Raw genomic sequence first — 24,900 nt, forward strand, 5'->3', positions numbered from 1 at the left:
ATCCGGCTGCGTCCGCGTCCACGGTACTCACTGTCAACGGAGGCTTTTACTGTGAAAGGGCCACGGCGCGTCCGGTCCCGCAGACAGTGTCTGACTTGACGGAGGTCAAGCAGGAGGTCTGAGGAGGTCTGAGGCTCCCCTCCTCCGTCCGCCTCCGTTTGGGTGTCTGTGTGTCCTCCGTGGACGCACCGGTGCCCGGTCTGTAAAAAACATCACAACCGGCGCCATGTCAGCAAATAAGGACGGCGATGACGTCAGCAGGCTGCGACACAAGCTAACCTGTGGAGCCGCATTAACAGCGCTAATGCTACCGGGATGTTTTTCACTCAATAAATTACGTTTATTCACGTATACAAACTACATTTAACTATTTTTTGTCCAAAGTTAGCCCAAGCACCAATATTCCCTCATTTTGAAGAAAATTATAGGCAGCTGTTAGCATCACCAAACAAACCCAAACATCAACAGGCTGTGACTAAAGCTAACCTGTATCGCTAATGCTACCGGGATGTTTTTCACTCGATAAGTTATGATTATTCACACACAAACTACATTTAACTAAATATTTTTAGGGTTTTTTGCCCAAAGTTAGCCCAAGCATCAATATTTCTTCATTTTGAATTAATTATAGGCAGCTGTTAGCATTACTAAACACACCCAAACATCAGCAGGCTAAAACACATGCTAACCTGTACCACTAGTGCTACCAGGATGTTTTTCAAAGAATAACTTTTGTTTTTTCAAACACACAAACTACACTTAACTAAATATTTTTGTTCTTTTCTCCAACGTTAGCCCAAGTGCCAATATTCCCTCATTGTGAATACATGATAGCTAGCTGTTAGCATCACCAAATACACCCAAACATCAACAGGCTGAGACACATGCTAACCTGTATCGCTAATGCTACTGAGATGTTTTTCACATAATAATGTAAGTTTATTCACTCACAAAAACTACATTTAACTGAATATTTTAGTATTTTTCTCCAAAGTTAGCCCAAGTACCAGCATTTCATTGTTTTAAATTAATTATAGGCACTGTTAGCATCACCAAACATACCCAAACCGTGGCCATTTTCTTCTTTTGTGAATACACTGTCATCAAAACCATAACTGTGTTTAATTCATAGAAACGTAGAAAATCTGACACATTGCTGTCACTCCACTGGAAACTGAAAAATCTGGATGGACCAGACCATTTGTGAGTTAGCTCATTAGCTACATTAGACAACAGCTAACAATAGCATTAACATTAACCACATCTTACTTAACTATTCTAGTGCTAAACTGGGACAGTTGTGAATAAATTATGAAATATCTACCTGACTTGTAGCTTGAAACACATGCCAGAATTAATTTGTGCCCAAAGTCAACCCAAGCATCCTTTAGTTTAATTTTATCTGTTTTATGTAACAGCTAGCATCACATACTAATACAGCAGCATTTTTCCTCTGGTGTGACTTGTGTATTCACAGACATACGACTGTCTTTAACTCATCTGAAAGAAAAGAAGATCTGACAAACCACTGTCACTTCACTGCATACAGACAGCAGACCGTATGTAAAGTAAAATAACATATTGTAGCCCATTAAATACACTGGACAACAGCTAACATTAGCATCCAACCCTGTCTAAAATAACAATTATGGAGATAAAATGGGACAGCTGTTAATTAGATATGAAATGTGTAATTAATTTGGTGTTTTCTCACCTGACCAAGCGCTGGAAAAACTCCCCAGAATATTTTTTTTTGTGTGTTTTATGTAATGCTAACGGACAGTACTGTTAGCTAGCATTGGTTGAATGCTAACATTAGTTTGAAACACGTTCATCATCCAGATTTTCATTACTATCATTTCAGTTGGTGATTAAATAATAACTGTTTTTATATAACAGATTTTTCCACCACCAGAGTCAGCCTAAACACCCTCTGTCATCAGTTGGAATAAATTGTAGGTGACAGTTAGTGTCATCAGACGTACTCACACGGTGGCCGTTCTTCTCTGGTTTCAACGTGTTATTATCAAAAACATAACAGTGTTTTACAACAAATAAAATCTGATAAATCCCTCACTTCACTGCACACTGAATCTATGGACCAATGTCAGACCATATATCAAATAAAACAATATATTTTAGCCCATTAGTGACTCTTGACAACAGCTAACATTAGCATTTAACCTCATGTTAGCTAATAATTGTGTTAAATTGGGACAGGAGCTAATTAATTATGAAACATCTCATTAATTTGTTTCTTGAAACACAATTCTGAATTAATTTATGTGTTAGTTAACACTAATAAACAGTAATGTTAGCTAGCATTGGTTGAATGCTACCTTTAGCTTTAAAACACAGACTAATATCATCCAGATTTCCACTGTTACCTTTTCAGTTGCCAATTAAGAGGGAAACGGTCAAATAATCAATGACTATCACTGAATATTTGAGTGTATTTTAGACTGTATTTCAAATTTAAAAAGCATATTTATAGCCCATTAGGTATGCTAGTCAACAACTATCGTTAGCGCTGAACCATGCTTACCTTTGCTAACACTACTCTACTTAATTAACTTTTCATGTAATGAAGACCTTGGAATACTTACCACAATTAATTTTTAAAAAATATTATATAACACAATTAAACAATAATGTTGGCAATGATTGGTTGAATGGTCACATTAGCTTTTGGCTAACCATCGGAGGTATGCTGTGCTATTTAAAAACATGATCTGTCATCATCCACATCTGACATTTTCAGTGAAATTATTTGATCAGATTTTCATTAATTCTACGACTTAAACACAATAATATGACAGAATGTTTGAAATGAATTTAATACATTTAAAATAGTTTCATGTGGGTGTCAGATGAATATTGTTTCCAGTTGAACCTAAAGGATCCTGAGGCTAAGTTTGGTGAAAATACAGACTGAAAAGAAGACAGACTTGATATTATTGTTTTATAGTAATACACTGAGCCTCTTACACCACAGACATATGGTCTAAATATGAGCTTATTAAAGACACTGGTCAGTTACTGTTCGAAAAACACCAGAGTGGTGTTCAGACTAACATCTGCAGAAACTGTTCTACTTTAGTAAAGGAACATGGACATGGAGCTATGGAGCTATGGCTCCCACTGAGTGTCCTATACCTGAGATTAGGAGGAGGAGGAGGAGGGGGGGGAGAAGGAGGAGGAAGAGGAGGAGGAGGAGGAGGAAGTAGAGGAGGAGGAGAAGGAGGAGGAGGAGGAGGAAGAGGAGGAGGAGGAGGAGGGGGGGGGGGGAGAAGGAGGAGGAAGAGGAGGAGGAGGAGGAAGAGGAGGAGAAGGAGGAGGAGGAAGAGGAGGAGGAGGAGGAGGAGGAGGAAGAAGAGGAGGAGGAGGAGGAGAAGGAAGAGGAGAGGGAAGAGGAGGGGGAGGAAGAGGAGGAGAAGGAGGAGGGGGAGGAAGAGGAGGAGAAGGAGGAGAAGGAAGAGGAGAGGGAAGAGGAGGAGAACGAGGAGGAGGAAGAGGAGGAGAAGGAGGAGGAGAAGGAAGAGGAGGGGGAGGAAGAGGAGGAGGAGGAAGAGGAGGAGAAGGAGGAGGAGGAAGAGGAGGAGAAGGAGGAGGAGGAAAAGGAGAAGGAGGAGGAGGAAAAGGAGGAGGAGGGGGAGGAGGTGTGTTTGAATGAATTGCTTTGTGGCTAACTGTCCCAGTGCTGTGCAGTCTGTGGTTATTGGTGCTGAAGTTTAAGTGCATTGGATTTGTACTAAATGGAATTGATTACTGTGCTGTTCTTGTGAGGGGAAACGCTGAACCATATATTTTTCGCCCTCAGTCTCAGTGTTTAGCAGCAGCAGCAGCAGCAGCAGCATTTCTGTGAATGTGATGAAGAGCGTCTGTCGTCTGAAGCCTTAAAGTTCAGCCCCTGCACTAATGCTTTAACTGTGGAACAGAAGAACAGGCCCACACTGAGGGTCTGCATGGAAGAACCCATCTGATGGACCCTCCACTGAGGGTCTGCATGGAAGAACCCATCTGATGGACCCTCCACTGAGGGTCTGCATGGAAGAACCCATCTGATGGACCCTCCACTGAGGGTCTGCATGGAAGAACCCATCTGATGGACCCTCCACTGAGGCTCTGCATGGAAGAACCCATCTGATGGACCCTCCACTGAGGCTCTGGATGGAAGAACCCATCTGATGGACCCTCCACTGAGGCTCTGGATGGAAGAACCCATCTGATGGACCCTCCACTGAGGGTCTGCATGGAAGAACCCATCTGATGGACCCTCCACTGAGGGTCTGCATGGAAGAACCCATCTGATGGACCCTCCACTGAGGGTCTGCATGGAAGAACCCATCTGATGGACCCTCCACTGAGGCTCTGCATGGAAGAACCCATCTGATGGACCCTCCACTGAGGCTCTGGATGGAAGAACCCATCTGATGGACCCTCCACTGAGGCTCTGGATGGAAGAACCCATCTGATGGACCCTCCACTGAGGGTCTGCATGGAAGAACCCATCTGATGGACCCTCCACTGAGGGTCTGCATGGAAGAACCCATCTGATGGACCCTCCACTGAGGGTCTGCATGGAAGAACCCATCTGATGGACCCTCCACTGAGGCTCTGGATGGAAGAACCCATCTGATGGTCCATCAGATGGGATTCTTCCATCTGACCCACCAAAACGACACTTCTCCATCACATGGACGTGCTCACATACATTATATGTTCTCCAGGGTCTCAGTGAACATCTGCTTCAGACATTAAATGTGTTAAATCTGACATATTTTAATCAGATGGATCAGAAACAGATGAGCTGAGGGCTGTTTTCCAGGTGGATGATGGTGTGTTCTAACACATGGACGTTGGTTCATGTCTGTTTATCCAGCAGAAGTGTAAATGTTCCACTGGTAGAACCTGTCCAGTCCATGTGCTGTCATGTGCAGACAGAGTTTGAACTAGATCTGACTCGAACATTCCTTTGAATTAAACTCATTCTATCATTAATTCACAGAATTTCATATTTTGTCCAAAAGCTGTCTGTGAAACTCCAACCAGCCACCTTTAGGACTGCATCAGTCTGTTTCAGTGACTCAGGTGTGGTTCAGTTGAACTACTCAGCCTCAGAGCTGTTACAGAACATCACTTCTGCAATATGTCACGATATTTGATTTCACAATACTGTATCAATATTAAAAAGTACTGTATGGATATTTGTAGGTATTTATTCAAATGCAGATATTATGGAGGTTCAATTTTGTTTTTGTTTTGTTTTTGTGTTTATATTTATTTATTATTATTTAACGCTCTTTAATTAAATAATGTTACTTTCTTTGTTGGATTGAACTCCAATCCTGTTCTGATGTTAGTTGTGAACTAATAGAATCTGAACATCTGAACAGGATCTGAAACTGGAATGTCTGGAAAACAGAATGTCAGTTTGAACAGTTGGAACATTTATGATAGAACATTAGATCCTGTTGGGATCAAACACAAATGTGTTTAGGATTTGTGCAGATTTATGATGGAATTCAATTCTTCAAGGAAATAATCATTTAAAAAAAAAGAAACAAACAAAACATTGCCTTTTTAACAGTATCGTGACATATCATATCGTGACCCTTGTTTTGTGACTTGTGTCATACCCCCAGGTTCTTGCCAGTACACACCCTCACTTGGCCTTTGACCTGTAGACCAGTGTAATTATGAGTGCTGTCAGCAGTTGGTCCTCATTCTGAATAATTCGTACCATTAATCAGCAGCTGATATTCAAACAGTAGAAATAATAAGCCCCGCCCATTTCCAGACCTGTAAAAGATCCGTCACTAATACAACAGGCTGTAAATCTGGCTGCTCTTTCACATTTCTTCCACCACATTCAGGCTCCGGTAACGCTGCATACACAATGATATTCAAATCACAGCCTTGTTCCACATTTTACAGTCTGCGGAGCACAATACCAGGACGCCAAATGGCAAATGGAACACAGTCTTTACATCACATTCATAATGAGGCCCCGGCTGACGAACTGTCTGTGCTGCTGCAGGTCCTGCAGAAGGTTCCAGGGCTGAGCGTCCCCCCACCCACACATTTAAGGCAGCCTTCAGGGGCCGCAGCCCACACCAGAACCGACCTGAACCTCCGGAAGAGCCCGGGGGACCGGAGCCCGCCCCCCCACGGCGTTCTGACCTTTCTTTACTCGATTGTTCCGCTCTCCGTCGCAAATCCCCGATCGGTTAATCACGAGCGCACCTGGACCGGATTAACGGACCGCCGCCGTCGGAGGGATGTGATGTTCAGCCCCGAGACGAAGCTGACGGCGACTGGAAACAGGAAAACCGAACGTCTGTGGCGTGTTCGTCCAAGTTCTGATAGGTCTGGATTTTTTTGGTTTGTTTGTTTGTTTGTTTGTTTGTTAGCAAGATAACTCAAAAACTTATGGACGGATTTTCAGGAAATTTTCTGGAAATGTTGATACTGGCACAAGGAAGAAATGATTACATTTTGGTGCTGATCGGGGGGGGGGCACTGATCTGCCTCGATGGAGGTCTGTGCTCTCTGAGTGCTTTTCTAGTTCATTCTACTTTACTTTTATTTAGTTTTGATTTTTTTTCTCTAATTCCGTTTGTTTTAATTAGTTTTTAGAGCAGGTTTGCTAGTTTTTATGAGTTTTCTTTTTTTTTTTTCTAAATGCTTAGTTTTAGTTTAGTTTTAGTATAATTTTAGTTTTGTCGTATGTATCTAAAAATTTGACCTTTGACCTACTTTTCCCAAAATGGAATCACATCTCTTCTGGGTCAGTGGTCATCTGTAAACCAAGTTAGGCCTGAATTCAACCAATAGTTTCACTGTTCAAGTGAAAACAAACAAACAAACGGAACCAAATACAGAACCCCTCCCCTCCCCTCCCCTCCCCTCCAGGGGGTGGTGGTGGTGGTGGTGGTGGGGTAATAAAAGTAACCCTCTGGAACAGGGTGGAGGAAGCCTCTGTGACAGTTTCTACTTCACTTTTCAGCTCATTAACTGAAATGTGAAGTGAAGGACGCTGAAGGAGCCGTGGTCGTACAGGAGGGCATTGTGGGTAATCTCAGCAGACGCTTTTGACTGATGAGGTTCAGACGAAGACCTGATGATCTGCATCCAGGTCTCCTTTGTCGTGTCCTTGAACCTGGAGCACATGCTACCCCCCCCCCCCACTGTGACCCCACTTTCTTTCTGTCCTACAGCGTTCAGGTCCAGGATGACCTCCTTCAGACTCAGAACCTCCACACACTCAGCTGGTATCTGGTTGGTTTTCATCGTGTGATTTCTGATTTAGTGATTTATTCTGAACATGCAGTGAAATTTAACATATACGCGAACAAGCAAAACATGCATAATAATACAAATACCAACAATTAGAACAATCTTAGACAGAAGAACAGCACAATGGTTCCATTTACATCCTGTTAACATGGTCTTCAAAATGTCCTGAATGTTTATTGTAATCGTACGACAGCGTATTAACCTTTATGAGTCCTAACCTGGTAATATTTAACCTCATCTGTAATGGATGGATGGATGGATGATGGATGGATGGATGATGGACTGATGGATGGATGATGGATGGATGATGGACTGATGGATGGATGGATGGATGATGGACTGATGGATGGATGGATGGATGATGGACTGATGGATGGATGGATGGATGGATGGATGGATGATGGACTGATGGATGGATGGATGGATGGATGGATGATGGACTGATGGATGTTTGTTGGATGGATGGATGGATGATGGACGGATGATGGATGATAGATGGACTGATGGATGGATCCAATCCTTTACTGGTCGTTCAAATGTCTCTAATTAAAGTTCGTTAAAGTATCTTTTTTTCTGATGCTTTCGTGTATATTTTGTCATTTTATTGTTATTGTTCTATTTTCTTGTTTTCTATTTGTATCATTTCTGAAGTGACTTTACCATTTTTCCGACTCTTTTCGTCCTTCTTTTATTATTCCTATCATTAACATTCCTCCACACTCAGTTCAATGACCTGGAAAAACTCAGTGTTTGTTTCATGTGTGGGTTTTTTCATCTTTCTGCTTCACTAACATTCATTCTCAGTCTTTAAACTGAACGTTAACATCATTTTTCTTGCTGCTATTTTTGCTCCAATGGCAGAAGAATCCGTAAAAATGCATATTTACGTAAACAGTTAGAGACACCATTATCATTCAATGTAACTGTTTTCCAGGCTGTGAATCTTCACCTGCGTGGATGGAAATCACCAAATGGAACCGGGTCAAACTCCACTTCCACAGTTTTGTACATGAATCATTTCCTGTTTGGCCGGAACGTTGACACAAACAGACAAAAAAACCTGCAATATCTGAGTTTATATTATATACATGTCATCTAAAAGTGTGTGGATCTGTTGAATTCAGGTGTAGCTTCAAAAATCACCTAAAAACCACCCAAAAACTCATTAAAAAAACACCTAAAACAACTTAAAAAAAACACCTTAAAACAACATAAAAAAGCACCCAAACTCATCCAAAAACCATGTTAAAACAACTAAAAAAAAAACACCTTAAAAAACCACCCAAAACTCGCCCAAAAACCACCTAAAAACAACCTTAAAACAACCTCAAAAAACACCTAAAAAACACCCAAAACTCACCCAAAAACCACCTTAAAACAACCTAAAAAAACACCTAAAAAAACACCCAAAACTCACCCAAAAACCACCTTAAAACAACCTAAAAAAAACACCTAAAAAACACCCAAAACTCACCCAAAAACCACCTTAAAACAACCTCAAAAAACACCCAAAACTCACCTTAAAACAACCTTAAAACAACCTAAAAAACACCTAAAAAACACCCAAAACTCACCCAAAAACCACCTTAAAACAACCTTAAAACAACCTAAAAAAACACCTAAAAAACACCCAAAACTCACCCAAAAACCACCTTAAAACAACCTTAAAACAACCTAAAAAAAACACCTAAAAAACACCCAAAACTCACCCAAAAACCACCTAAAAACAACCTTAAAACAACCTCAAAAAACACCCAAAACTCACCTTAAAACAACCTTAAAACAACCTAAAAAAAACACCTAAAAAACACCCAAAACTCACCCAAAAACCACCTTAAAACAACCTAAAAAAAACACCTAAAAAACACCCAAAACTCACCCAAAAACCACCTTAAAACAACCTAAAAAAAACACCTAAAAAACACCCAAACTCACCCAAAAACGACCTTAAAACAACCTTAAAACAACACCTAAAAAACACCCAAAACTCACCCAAAAACCACCTAAAAACAACCTTAAAACAACCTCAAAAAACACCCAAAACTCACCTTAAAACAACCTTAAAACAACCTAAAAAAAACCACCTAAAAAACACCCAAAACTCACCTTAAAACAACCTTAAAACAACCTAAAAAAAACACCTAAAAAACACCCAAAACTCACCCAAAAACCACCTTAAAACAACCTAAAAAAAAACACCTAAAAAACACCCAAAACTCACCCAAAAACCACCTAAAAACAACCTTAAAACAACCTAAAAAAAACACCTAAAAAACACCCAAAACTCACCCAAAAACCACCTAAAAACAACCTTAAAACAACCTAAAAAAAAAACACCTAAAAAACACCCAAAACTCACCCAAAAACCACCTAAAAACAACCTTAAAACAACCTAAAAAAAACACTTAAAAACACCCAAAACTCACCCAAAAACCACCTTAAAACAACCTAAAAAAAACACCTAAAAAACACCCAAAACTCACCCAAAAACCACCTTAAAACAACCTAAAAAAAACACCTAAAAAACACCCAAAACTCACCCAAAAACCACCTTAAAACAACCTAAAAAAAACACCTAAAAAACACCCAAAAACCACCCAAAAACCAGTAAAAACCACTTCAAAACCACCCAAACCTGAGTTCGTAAACCCAGTTAGATGACAGGATCTGTCCATCCGTCTGTGGACCTGCTGAATCCAGGTGTTTTTGGTTTTTTCTACCAGGGGTCTGGGATCCAAACCCATCCTCTACTTCTATATTTTCTTGGTTGTTTCCACATGAGCTGTCATCCTTTTTTCAGATGTTCTCAGCTGAAGGTAGTGGTTGGTTCTGTGGTTGGACTTCAGTCGTTTCCCTGGACTATGGGATGTCCTCCATTTGCATGTAGCGTCACTGATGGGAATAAAAGAGTGTTCATTCAGACGGTTCCTGTTCTGGTGCAGTGGTCCTCCAGTGTTCATTCAGATGGTTCCTGTTCTGGTGCAGTGGTCCTCCAGCAGCAGCTCCCACTTCCACACAAAACACTTCTGTCATGTGTTGCATAATTTATGTGTGGAACGGCGGCGGGAACACGGCGGCGCTAACATGTCATATGCACCAGGCGATGGCTTTAGGACAGGAAGTCACGCAACAGCAGGGGATTGTGGGTAAAGATGGACGACGTACAGGAGACGAGCGGACGTCTGCAGAAGGATGAATAATAGAAGCCATGGAGATCCAAACAGAGGAAGTACCCGAGGTTCCACTAGAACAAAGGAGAGAGGGAGATGGAAATGTACCAGAGAACACTGGAAACGGGAACACCGAAATGTCGCAAAAAAACGGAAAGACTGAAATGTCGCAAAAAAACGGAAAGACTGAAATGTCGCAAAAAACAAACACTGAAATGTATCAAAAACCGGAAACGCCAAAACGTCACAAAAACCGGAAACATGAAATGTTGCAAAAACCGAAATGAAATGTCACAAAAACTGGAAACACTGAAATGTCGCCAAAACTGTCAAAGATCGCAGAAAAGTTTTTCCGCTCTCATGAGGTGGTGTTGTCCTGCTCATGTGGTCCCGGTGGTTTTGCTCGGTCCAAACGTCTCCCCCAGAAACAGTTTCATGAAAAACTAAAAAATCGTCTGTTTTTACCAGATAATTATCTCGTTAATTCGTAAAAACAGTCTAATAACACGAACAGAATGCTGCCTCCGTCTGTGTCTTTAACGTAGCTTTTATCACTGTCGTTTATTTCGTTAATCTCCTCACATTACTCCTCCTCCTCCTCGTACCTTCTGCGCTGAACTGTGAATGTCCCACTGACAGAAGTGGTATCAGTGCGGGTGTATCAGATTACTTTTACGAGTACGAGTACACACTGAGTATCAGACCCAGTACCTTTCGCTGGTGTGGGTATCAGTGCATGTGTAGTTTTAGTTCCGATAAATCGTGGGTGCAGTTGTTTCTGAACTCAGACCAGTTTCAGAGTTTGATGTTGACTGATGAAAACGTTCCCCTGAACCGACGCCTCGTTTCCACGGTAACGTGAAACCACCACTTCAAACGTCAGATGGAGTAAACCGACTGTTCAGACGGTGACAGCGAAAACATCTGTGGACGCCGCTGGAACCACAGGACGCGTCCACGTCCGTTCGTCCTCCAGATGTTTGTTCGACAGATGTGGCGGCGGTGGCGTCTTCCACGTGGATGCGCTCCGGTCCAGCCCGTCCTCAGGAGGCGGGAATACGACACGGAGCAGATAATGGAACAGAAACCGCCGTTATTACCCGGGAACGGACGCGGCGGCGGCGAAGACGGCCGAGACGCCATCTGGATTCAGCTCACGGCCGGCGGTCACATGGGGTTTGACGGACGTGGTCGTCCATGTCTGAGTCCGCCTCATCATCTGAGCCTCTTTGTAAACATTCCGGCTCACGGCGGCGGCGGCGGAGCTTTGAGCCTCATGAATTCAGACGAGGGTCAAAGGTCATAATAACAGGAAGCACGGTGCATGTAAAGGACCGAAGAGGACGGAGACGAGGAAACGCCAACAGAAGAAAGAAGGAGAAGAGGCAGAGGGTTCTGTGGGCAGGGGTCAGTAAAGGTTGACCTTTGACCTCAGACCAAAGAAAAACACTGAATATTTACACAAAACACCAACATGTACGAGTGTTTCCAACAGGAAGTGAACGCAGCGTCTACTGAGGTTTAACATGGACGTCCAGCAGAGCTGAGCCATTTATCTGGTTATTTTCTTCATTACTGTTTATTTTATTGGTTACTTTGTTCATTATTGTTTATTTTACTGTTTATTTTATTGATTATTATTAATTTTTTGGTATTTTATTCATTCTTGTTCATTTTCTTGTTTTTTTTTTTTCATTATTGTTTATTTTCTTGGTTATTTTGTTGATTATTGTTCATTTTATTGATTTTGTTCATTATTATTAATTTTCTTTATTTTGTTCATTATTATTCATTTTTTTGATTATTTTGTTCATTATTATTAATTTTCTTTGTTATTTTGTTCATTATTGTTCATTGTCTTGATTATTTTGTCCATTTCTTGACTCACTGGTTCATTCCGTTCAGTATTTGACGTCAAATCCAAATCTACTAAATAAATTCCATCTTATATTTTACATTTTCTGACATAAAACTCTAATGTGTTCATTCATCTTTAGTGGTAAAACAGACATGACTACAGTTCAGAATGATTTTCACATCTGTTCAGTATCATTTTTCCATTTCATAAATTCATCCCATTTCTCTGTATTTTCTTATTTGACTCCTTGTTTGTTTGTTTGTTTGTTTGTTTGTTTGTTTGTTCTGTCATGGTTTCCTACAGTCACCCTCTCCTTCTCCTCTGGACCTAAAAGTACAAACTCTCATGTGAACGTCTACATTTTTTTTAACCAACTCTTCTTCTGTCAAAACACTGCAGAGCATCTGAGGTGAAGCAGCGAAGCAAGAAACAAACCAGAGGAGAAAAAAAAAAAAAACAGAGAACGACGGATTCACAGGAAAAACAAGTTCAACAGCAGCAGAACAAGCTGGGTTCCACCGACGAAGACGCAAAGAAAACAAGCATCCACTCATATGTAATAATAATAATAATAATAATAATAATAATAATAATAATACATCACATTTAAATTGTGATTTTTTTGACACTCAAAGATGCTTCACAGAGTAAAAAAAAATAATATCCTGACTTACATCAAATCATTCATTTTTATCTATTTTACTGGATTCAACCAAAAGGTTAAATGTTATTATTCCTGTATGTAAATTCAGTTTGTTTTATCCATAATACACACAGCACCTAGCATTAGCATTAGCACTTTAGGAGCAATGAGGTGATTCTTTGACGCCCCCCCCCCAAAAAAAAAACAAAACAAAACAAAAAAAACATGTAATCTTTACCATCATGTGGTTAATACATCCTATAATCTGTTTTCCTTTTCCTGTCGGATATTTTTATTTTCTTGTCTCAAAGTGTAAAGTTTAATGATGTGCCAAGGAGTTCTAAAAAGAACAAAAATCAAATGTACTAGAGTAAAAATAAGAGAAAAAAAATATCATTACATCATATCATTCATTTTTATCTATTTTACTGGATTCAATCCAAAGGTTAAAGGTTAAACTGTATTTATTATCCCTGTATGTAAATTCAATCTGTTTTACCCATAACACACACAGCACCTAGCATTAGCATTAGCATTAACACTTTAGAAGCAGTGAGACGATTCTTTTTTTTTTTTTAAATGTAATCTATTCTGTCATGTGATCAAAACATGTTATAATATTTTTTTTTCCTGACAGATATTTTTATGTTCTTGACCAAAAGTGTGAATATGTGTGTTTTAGATTGTAGATAAAAAGTAGTTTCAGTTCATTTTTATTTGAACATGAAATGTAGCATAAAATGTATTGGAATAAAAATAAGTGAAAAATAATGACTTACATCAAATCATCAAATTTTGTCTATTTTACTGGATTCAAATAAAAGGTTAAATTGTCTTTATTATCAAATAAAAAGTAAATTCAGTTTCTGTTTTACCCATTATACACACAAAACCTAGCATTAGCATTAGCATTGGCGATAAGCGTTTTAGAAGCATTGAGATGATTCTTTCATTCAAAAAATTAAATCTATCATGTGGTCAGTACATGTTGTGAAATATTTTTTTTCCTGACAGATATTTTTATATTTTTGTCCAAAAGTGTCAAGTTTGACGATGTTCTAGAGAAAGTCTCAAATGAACAAAAATCAAACATATTGGAGTAAAAATAAGTGAAAAAATATCATCAAATCATTAATTAGTTTAATTTAATCTAAAATTTTAAAGGTTGAACCCTCTTTATTATTCTATTTTTATAATTCAGTCTCTTTTTTTATCCATAATACACACAGCAGCTCGCATTAGCATTAGCATTAGCATTAGAAACAAAAATGGGACCATTTGCAGGTGTTGGATTTAATAAAACATTAAACATCAGCTCATTTACAGCTGACCACATGTTTAAATATTCACAAATGTAAGTTAACATATTGTGCACAAATGTTCTGTCATGTTTTAGGTTTTACACCAGTTGATTCTGCGAAAATGAACAATTTTACAATTTTACACAGGATCATATTTTATATTTTTTACAGCCATGAGAATACTGCATCAGGTATCAGGTCCGATACTCAGCATGTGTACTTGTACTCGTACTCGTAAAAGTACTCTGATACAATAATTGGTGTAAAATACAGTTCATCTTTTCATGGTCATCAGATATGACCATATATGGATGTTCAGAGGCTCCATAGTTACCGTGGAAACACCGTCATCTTCTACAACATTGATTCACCAGGAAAACCCTTGGAGTTGGATCAGCGACAGTGGATGAAATGAACAGAAATGAAGAAAAAAATGTACAAAATGATAAATAATGTGGAAAAAATAAGCTAAAAGTTACTCAAAGTAAGAAATAAATAAATAAATAAAATAAGCAACAAAACTAAATGAAAATGAAGAAAAAAATGCATAAAATGATAAATAATGTGAAAAAATAAGCAAAAAAACTCAGTAAAAAAAGTAAAAGTAAGAAAATAAGAAACTGAACAAAATTTAAGAAAAAAATAATGAAATCAACAAGAAAATGTTGAAAAATAAAACAAAATAATCAAAATTTTTTTTACAAAAATGAAGGAAAATTAATTAAATAGCCAACAAAATGAACCAGAACAGGAAAAGCAATCAATAATCAATCAAATGAAATAAATAAATAAATAAAAATAATAATAATAATCAGCAACAAGAACAAAATAATCCACAAACTGAACAAAACTGAAGAAACATGTTGAAATAACTGGTGTAAAATACAGTTCTTCATCTTTTCAGGTGAATCTGGACGATTTGACAGAACGATGCAAACGTTCACTTAGAGGCAAAAACGCACTGGTTGGATTTTGGCGGTCAGAGGTCAAAGGTCAGAGGTCGTGTGTCCTTTTTGCAGCTGGTTAACCTCCGTTCGTTCAGACCCTCTGAACGTGGGTTTAAATGTTTCCTGGTGTCGTTCACAGATCAGAAGTGTCTCCACATGGACGCCTGAGGCTGGATTTGAACCGAGGTTGGAGACTCATTAGTCCTCATTAAGGCGGCGGCGGCGGCGGCGGCGGCTCCGTCTTAATAACCCGCCTCACTCCCACCGTCGGCGTCTCCGTTAAAAAGCCTCTAATTAACGTCCGCATCCCGGTCTGATCCGAATCCGCCGGGACCGGCCTTCGCCTCCTCTCGTCTGTCGGCGGATCCTCCTCCGGCGTTCACCTGACGTCTGTTACCGTGGCGATGAGCGGCGTCCACGTCAGCGCGACTGTCAGCAGAGCAGGATAATTGTACAGGAGAAGCAGATGGTTCTGGGAAGATCTGACAGAAGCAGAACCTCTAAGGTTCTGACTGAGACGATGAAGTGAGGAGGAGGATCAGGCAAAGGATTCTGGGAAACGGCCAAGATGGAGGATCCAGAAAGAGACGGAGACACGAAGGCTGGAACGACTACAGAGAAGACGAGGAGAAAGGAGGACGACGAGGACAACACTGGAATGTGGACAACACTGAGACCAGGACAACACTGAGACCAGGACAACACTGAGACGTGGACAACACTGAGACGTGGACAACACTGAGACGTGGACAACACTGAGACCAGGACAACACTGAGACGTGGACAACACTGAGACGTGGACAACACTGAGACCAGGACAACACTGAGACGTGAACACTGAGACCAGGACAACACTGAGACCAGGACAACACTGAGACCAGGACAACACTGAGACCAGGACAACACTGAGACGTGGACAACACTGAGACCAGGACAACACTGAGACCAGGACAACACTGAGACCAGGACAACACTGAGACGTGGACAACACTGAGACCAGGACAACACTGAGACCAGGACAACACTGAGACGTGGACAACACTGAGACCAGGACAACACTGAGACGTGGACAACACTGAGACCAGGACAACACTGGAATGAGGACAACACTGAGACGTGGACGTACATTCAGACACCACGTCCAACTGAGGAAATAAACACAAAAAAATGGACCGAGACGTTAATTTTCTACTGAAAATTAAAAGAATCATAAAAGTTGAAGAAGAATCACAGGTTTGTCTCAATACGTGGACATTATGCGTGGACGAGGCGGGACCACCGAGGCGGGACCACCGAGGCGGGACCACCGAGGCGGGACCACCGAGGCGGGACACTGACTTAATGAGTTCCCATTGGATGCCGTCGTCCTGGCGTCCACTCAGATTCCTCTGTACGCGTTCCCTGGTTACCGTCGGATTAGTGCCCGTTGTCCGTCCGATTAGCGTAGCTTAGCGTTAGCTGCCAAGTCCCAGAACAGAAGGGAGAAGAATGATCCAGTGAAGAACAGATGAAGGTTTGTTCTGTTCTTATATAAACACTGGAACAGCTGGAGTTTGTTTACAGCGAATGAAAGAAAACAAAGGCAAATAAAAACAAAACATGATTAAAGAGGATTAACGACACCGTGGACTTACACCATGACATCACAGATGACATCACAGATGACATCACAGACTAATTTACTGATTGATTAACTGATCATTTATTTTGAAGATTTAAGGTTCATGATATTAAAATAAAATTTGTTTTTCTTGCACGTTTACTTAAATCTTCAAGAATCTGTCATTTTTTTCTTCTGACTTTATCTCCAACAATATTTGAGTATTTTTCTCGTAAACATATAAACTATATTTTGCAAAAATTTCCTTCATCCATCACAAAGAAAATATTCAATGTTTTACTTAAGTTTTGTAGAGTTAAACATAGATTTATATATATATTTTTAAACTGTCATCTTTAATCACAGAAAATTCAACTTTTTTCCTCATAAATTTAGGATTTAATAATCTCAGAAAACTGACTTTTTCCACTTTTTTGTTATCGGAAATTAAAAACTTTAATTTGAGAAAAACGGGATTCTTTTTACATTTTTTCTTGTACATTTTTTTCTAATAAAATAAACATTAAAAGGTTGTGTGGTCACGAAGCTAAAACTTAATATTGAAGAATTGTAACGTTTGTCGCATTTCAACGACGTAAAGGTCGGATAAATGCGACCTGGACGTTCAGACTGAAGTCACATTGAAAAATATCAGATACGGATCAGATTTAGGACCACATATGAAAGTGGTCCTCAGTCTGTGTGTTCTAGTTCTATACTCAGATGCGCCTCAGTGTAAACAGATCCTCAGTCTGTGTGTTCTAGTTCTATACTCAGATGCGCCTCAGTATAAACAGATCCTCAGTCTGTGTGTTCTAGTTCTATACTCAGATGCGCCTCAGTGTAAACAGGTCCTCAGTCTGTGTGTTCTAGTTCTATACTCAGATGCGCCTCAGTGTAAACAGGTCCTCAGTCTGTGTGTTCTAGTTCTATACTCAGATGCGCCTCAGTGTAAACAGGTCCTCAGTCTGTGTGTTCTAGTTCTATACTCAGATGCGCCTCAGTGTAAACAGGTCCTCAGTCTGTGTGTTCTAGTTCTATACTCAGATGCGCCTCAGTATAAACAGGTCCTCAGTCTGTGTGTTCTAGTTCTATACTCAGATGCGCCTCAGTGTAAACAGGTCCTCAGTCTGTGTGTTCTAGTTCTATACTCAGATGCGCCTCAGTGTAAACAGGTCCTCAGTCTGTGTGTTCTAGTTCTATACTCAGATGCGCCTCAGTATAAACAGATCCTCAGTCTGTGTGTTCTAGTTCTATACTCAGATGCGCCTCAGTGTAAACAGGTCCTCAGTCTGTGTTCTAGTTCTATACTCAGATGCGCCTCAGTGTAAACAGGTCCTCAGTCTGTGTGTTCTAGTTCTATACTCAGATGCGCCTCAGTGTAAACAGGTCCTCAGTCTGTGTGTTCTAGTTCTATACTCAGATGCGCCTCAGTATAAACAGGTCCTCAGTCTGTGTGTTCTAGTTCTATACTCAGATGCACCTCAGTGTAAACAGGTCCTCAGTCTGTGTGTTCTAGTTCTATACTCAGATGCGCCTCAGTGTAAACAGGTCCTCAGTCTGTGTGTTCTAGTTCTATACTCAGATGCGCCTCAGTGTAAACAGGTCCTCAGTCTGTGTGTTCTAGTTCTATACTCAGATGCGCCTCAGTGTAAACAGATCCTCAGTCTGTGTGTTCTAGTTCTATACTCAGATGCACCTCAGTGTAAACAGGTCCTCAGTCTGTGTGTTCTAGTTCTATACTCAGATGCGCCTCAGTGTAAACAGGTCCTCAGTCTGTGTGTTCTAGTTCTATACTCAGATGCGCCTCAGTGTAAACAGGTCCTCAGTCTGTGTGTTCTAGTTCTATACTCAGATGCGCCTCAGTATAAACAGGTCCTCAGTCTGTGTGTTCTAGTTCTATACTCAGATGCGCCTCAGTGTAAACAGATCCTCAGTCTGTGTGTTCTAGTTCTATACTCAGAATCCGTTTGGACTCGACACATAATGAACAGATGAAAAAAATCGTCTTTAATACGAAACAAATTAATGACATGAATAAATTCCATCGGAGCCTGAATTCTCTGATGGACGCTGAAAGTGTTTTTGTCCCAGAGGAAATTAACCCTTGGACGTGTAATTAGAAATAAGACTGAATTATGTTTTATCATCAGCGAACGGGGAACACATATGAACACATATGAAACAGAAAACAGCAGCGGTTCAAAGAACGAGGGAAGAACAGAAACCCTCAGATAATAACAACAAACTGCATTTACAGGTTTTTACTTACAGGGTTTTCATTTCATGGTGACAAAAACTAACATATTTCATTTTTTTCCTGGAAAATTTCCATGTTTTTTGACATATATTTATCATTTAAATTTTTTTTTTTTTTTTAATTGCACCTTTCTTTGTAACTTTTATTTTCCAGCTTCATAATGTACTTGTCTTTTTTTGTAGAATACTTATGACTCGTTTTTGAGAATTTTACTTTTTTCCTTCACAATTTTATGACAATAATTTCTTTTGTGGTAATTGTTTTTTCATACATTTATAACTTTTCACATGAATTTGGATTCTTTTATAAAATCAGAATATTGTAGAATTTGTCATAAATAAATGAGTTTTTTCTTGTGTATCTACTACTTTAATCTAAAAGAATTCTGGGTTTTTGGGATTGTTTTGTTTTCTCTGTTTTTTCTTTTGAAACTTTAACCTCAGAATTTACTAATTTTCACGACTTGATCTCAGAATATATTTGGATTTTTCTTGTAAATTTATCAGATTTTTGTTGAAAATTTTAAGAATTTTACTTCTTTCCTTCACATTTTTATGACGATTATTTCTTTTCTGATAATTCTTTTTTCTCATACATTTACAACTTTTTAATCGACATGAATGCGTATTCTTTTATAATATCAGAATATTTGAGTATTTGTCATAAATTGTGAAATTTTCTTGTGTGTCTACTACTTATAGAAAATGTGTTTTTTAATCTCAGAATATTATAAGGTTTTGTTTGTCTCACAAATTTGGGATTTTTCTTTTAAACTTTCTTTTGAAACTTTAAACCTCAAAATGTACTAATTTTCACTACTTAATCTCAGAATATGTTTGGATTTTTCTGGTAAATTTATAAGATTTTTGTTGAAAATTTTGAGAATTTTACTTCTTTCCTTCACCATTTTATATATGACTTGAATTTCTTCTGTGGTAATTCTTTTTTCTCATGCATTTATAACTTTTTTAATCAACATCAATGTGGATTCTTTTATAAAATCAGAATATTGTCGTATTTGTCATAAATAAATGGACTTTTTTCTTGTGTATCTACTGCTTTAATGTCAAAGAATTCTTGGTTTTTGGGTTTGTTTTGTTTTCTGTTTTATTTTTCTTTTGAAACTTTAACCTCAGAATTTCCTCATTGTCACGACTTGATCTCAGAATAAATTCGGATTTTTCTTGTAAATCTTTAAGATTTTTGTTGAAATTCTTTTTTTCATACATTTACAACTTTTTAATCGACTTGAATGTGGATTCTTTTATAATATCAGAATATTTGAGTATTTGTCATAAATTCTGAATTTTTCTAGTGCATCTACTACTTATGGAAATTGTTTTTTTGTTTTGTTTTGTTTTTACCTCAGAGAATATTATAAGTTTTTTGGTTTTGTTTTGTCTGTGTTATTTTTCTTCTGAAACTTTAACCTCAGAATTTCCTCATTTTCAGTACTTGATCTCAGAATATCTTTGGATTTTTCGGGTAAATTTCCATCTCAAACACTTTTATTTCCTTTCATTTGTTCCGTTTCCATCTCCTTTTTGAACCCATTCAACAGAATCGCAGCCTGTATTTGTGACCGCAGTCGGACGCTGTTCGACCTCAGTCTGGTGGATTGAACTGATAAGAAAAGCCGTCAGCTGCAGCTTCAGCCCGTTGCCGTGGCGACATGTCTTCAGTGTAGAGCGGCGCGTGGCCTCGGGTATCTGCGGTCCGAGCGTTCGTGTGTTCATCGTATGTTTTTAACAGACTCGACAGCTTCACTTATGTCTGAGGAGGTGGAAGCAGAGCAGGTTTAGGTGGAACACCAAACATCTGAGGGAGGATCCAGAGCTTCAGCACATGCACAGAAGAAAAGCAGAGAGCAGGTGCATCCACTGGGAAAGAGTCAACCAAACATTCTGTTCTGTGTTCATGAACATGTGGAATTCATGGAACATCCAGCAGGAAATAAGAACCACAAACAGAAATACTGAGACATTAAAGCAAAGAACACATTTTAAAAACTCATCCTGATTAAACTGAATCCAGCTCCAGTCACACGTCGTTAACCAGACTCCAGTTCCATGGGTTTAATTAATGTCGACTGATCAACCTTTAACATGTCAGAAACATCTGGCCACGCCCCTCCTGGGTGGGGCTAACATCTGTTGGTTGTAATGTGGTGTTTGACTGACACACACACACACACACACACACACACACACACACACACATATATATATCTCCACAGATCTAAAACCACCTCAGTATGTTTTATCTCATTAAGGATCTTCCTCCTCCTCCTTTTCTTCTTCCTCCTCTTCCTCCTCCTTTTCTTCTTCTGCCTCCTCCTCCTCCTGCTCTTCCTCCTCCTTTTCTTCTTCCTCCTCTTCCTCCTCCTCCTCTTCTTCCTCCTCCTCCTTTTCCTCTTCCTCCTCTTCTTCCTCCTCTTCTTCTTCTTCTTCCTCCTCCTCCTCTTCCTCTTCCTCTTCTTCTTCTTCTTCCTCCTCCTCCTTTTCTTCTTCCTCCTCTTCCTCCTCCTTTTCTTCTTCTGCCTCCTCCTCCTCCTGCTCTTCCTCCTCCTTTTCTTCTTCCTCCTCTTCCTCCTCCTCCTCTTCTTCCTCCTCCTCCTTTTCCTCTTCCTCCTCTTCTTCCTCCTCTTCTTCTTCTTCTTCCTCCTCCTCCTCTTCCTCCTCCTCTTCTTCTTCTTCTTCCTCCTCCTCCTTTTCTTCTTCCTCCTCTTCCTCCTCCTCTTCTTCTTCCTTCTCCTCCTTTTCCTCTTCCTCCTCTTCTTCCTCCTCCTCCTCTTCCTCCTCTTCTTCCTCCTCCTCTTCTTCTCCATGCTTCAGTAACTTCTGCAGCGTCTTCAAATTAGTCGGCGTTTCCGTGGAAACTGTTAAATATTCACATTTGCAGCGCTGTTTGGGTTTAACTCTGTTTTATGTTTGGTCCTCATGAATAAAAGGATGAAGGTCACGTTTAGATTGTTTTTATTTATTCCTTCTGTTTGACTCATTATCAACATTAACGAAGCCACAGACGCTCGCTCGCTCGTTCGTTCGCTGCTGTTTAATCTCCTCATTTATGCTTAAACATCACTTCAGTTTCACTGAGTGTTGAACAGACTCTTTATTTACTCTGACACTCAATATTCATCCTCTTTTTTAGTCGTAGTTTGTGTTTTTTTGTGTGTTTGTCGACTGTTGTTATGAAGTTTAGTGTCGTTATCATTAAATCTATGTTTTAAATCTGATTTAATTTACAAATGCACATGAATATGACATTAATGTGTTCCATTAAATGACTGAATAAGTGTTTTTGTTCCAGTCAGAGTTGGATCTATCTAATAAATGATGCTAATGTGACATTTTCTTTATTAGTTCAATTAAACTTTGTTAGCTTACGTAAAATAATAATAATAATACAAACACTACCAGAATTAAATTAATAATAATAATAATAATAATAATAATAATAATAATCAGATCATTAAATAACCTGAGGCTGCAGCTGTGAATGATGCCTCAAAAGTTGGGAATGTTTATTAAAAAAATCACTTATTACCTTATTTGGTCATTTCCTCCCCCCGTCTGACTGAACATTAGCATGCTAGGCTAACTACCCACAAAAGGTGTGGAGTTTTTCACTTGTTGGTTATGTTTCTCATTAATACTTGTGTTTTTTAAATTTGTTTTTAGCTTTTTTTTTTTTTTTTTTTCCTTTTTTTTCTCAAAAATTTTGAAGTTTTGCACTGGCTTTTTGCATCAATTTATTTATTTCTTTATTTTGCACATTTCAGCTTGCCTAGTTCAAATTTTGGGAGGTTTTATTTTACTTGTTTATGTCTTTTTGATATTTGTGAAACTTAAACATTTTAGAGGGAAGCTAAGTTTTTTTTTTTCTTCTTACCAGTTTTTGGCATCTCTCTTTAATATTTGTGGATATTGAAGCCTTTTTTTTTAGCTTCTCTAATTTTTTTTTTTTTTTTTAGTTTTTCACAAATTTGTAGCATTTGTCTTTAATATTTGTGGAATTTTTTTTTTTAGTTTCTCTCTATTTTTTATTTAGTTTTTCACAAATTTTTAGTGTCTGTCTTTAATATTTGTGGAATTTCATTTTTTTTTTAGCTTCTCCCTAAAATTTTTGGAGTTTTTTCACAAATTTTTAGCATCTGTCTTTAAAATTTGAGAATTTGTTTTGTTAGCTTCTCTCTAATTTTTATTTTTATTTTTATTTTTTTTAGTTTTTCCACAAATTTTCAGCATCCGTCTTTAATATTTGTGGCATTGTAGACTTTTTTTTTTTTTTTAGCTTCTCTAAAATTTTGGGAGTTTTTCCACTAGTTTTTAGCGTCTATCTTTAATACTTGTGGCATTGTGTTTTGTGTCTAGCTCAATTTTTATTTATTTATTTCTTATTTTTAACGTGTCTCTTTAATGTTTGTGTAATATTTAGCTTTTTTTTTTTATCTTCTATCTAAAATCTTTGAAATTTTTCACTAGTTTTTAGCATCTGTATTTTAGAGTTGTAGAACTTGAACCTTTTTTTTTCTTTAAAATTTGGGAAGTTTTTCACATGTTTAAGTCTCTCATTAATATTTGATTTTTTTTAAATTTCTTTTTAGCTTTTTTTTTTTTTTTTAAATCTTATTTCTCAAATATTTTTGACGTTTTTCACTGGTTTTTTGCATCTATTTAATTATTTTATTCTTTTATTTTTTATTTTTTTGCACATTTCAGCTTGTCTAGTTCAAATTTTGGGAGGTTTTGTTTTGCTTGTTTATGTGTTTTTAATATTTGTGAAACTTAAAAATTCTACAGTGAAGCTGAAAAAAAAGCTTAGTTTTTGTTTTTTGTTTTTTTTTTACCAGTTTTAGCATCTCTCTTTAATATTTGTGAAATTTTAAGCTTTTTTTTTTTTTTTTAAATCTTTTTTCTCAAAAATTTGTGGAGTTTTTCACTTGTTGAAGTCTCTCATTAATATCTGTGTCGTTTTTCGGTTGTTTTTTCCTTTTCTGTACTGAATGAACTCGGTGCAGAGCTGCTGTTTTCTGCTCATAAAGGCTGAAACTGGTCGATTCTTTTCTGTAAAAACACTGGACGCTGTCAGACGGACAAACCTTCACTAACTCCGCCCTCTTCGCTCTAAACCCGTTCACGTCCAATAACAGGAGCACAAACCCCAGCGCCTCCACATCGTATTCCCTCGCCCACGGGAAACGGCGAGCGTTTCCATGGAAACATCAATATGAGTGACAGCTGATAGGTGTGATGATGGGATCAGGACAGTTCAGCTGTTTTCAACAGATTCAACCCTGACGGACTAACGGGAGCCTGGGAAACATGTGTTCAAACACACACACACACAAAATACACACATAGAAAAAAATACACAAATATATAAGGATTTACACCTGAAAGGATGATGTTCATTTATTTATCAGATAAATTCACCCTGGATTCCAACAGAAGTGTCTAATAATAATAACAGGAATTCTATAAACGAGTTAAAAATTAAATTAATTTATTAAATAATTCAGTAAAATTTGATCAGAGGCTGAACTCAGATTTGTTCGATATGTGTGAAAATCTGACTTTCTTTTATCCCTATTAGTAATAATAATATTCAGCAGTAATTTATGAAAGTACATGTATACTATATAAACTGTATATTAAAAAAACTATATAAAGAAGTATATAAAGTATATATAAAAAGCTACATAAAGAACTATATAAAGTAAACTATATAAACTATATATAGAAAAAAACTACAGAACTGTGTAAATTATACTGTACAAATTATACATATTAAACTACCTACAGAACTATGTAGATAGA

The sequence above is a fragment of the Sphaeramia orbicularis genome, chromosome 18 (assembly GCF_902148855.1).
Source record: "Sphaeramia orbicularis chromosome 18, fSphaOr1.1, whole genome shotgun sequence".
NCBI classification, from domain to species: Eukaryota; Metazoa; Chordata; class Actinopteri; order Kurtiformes; family Apogonidae; genus Sphaeramia; species Sphaeramia orbicularis.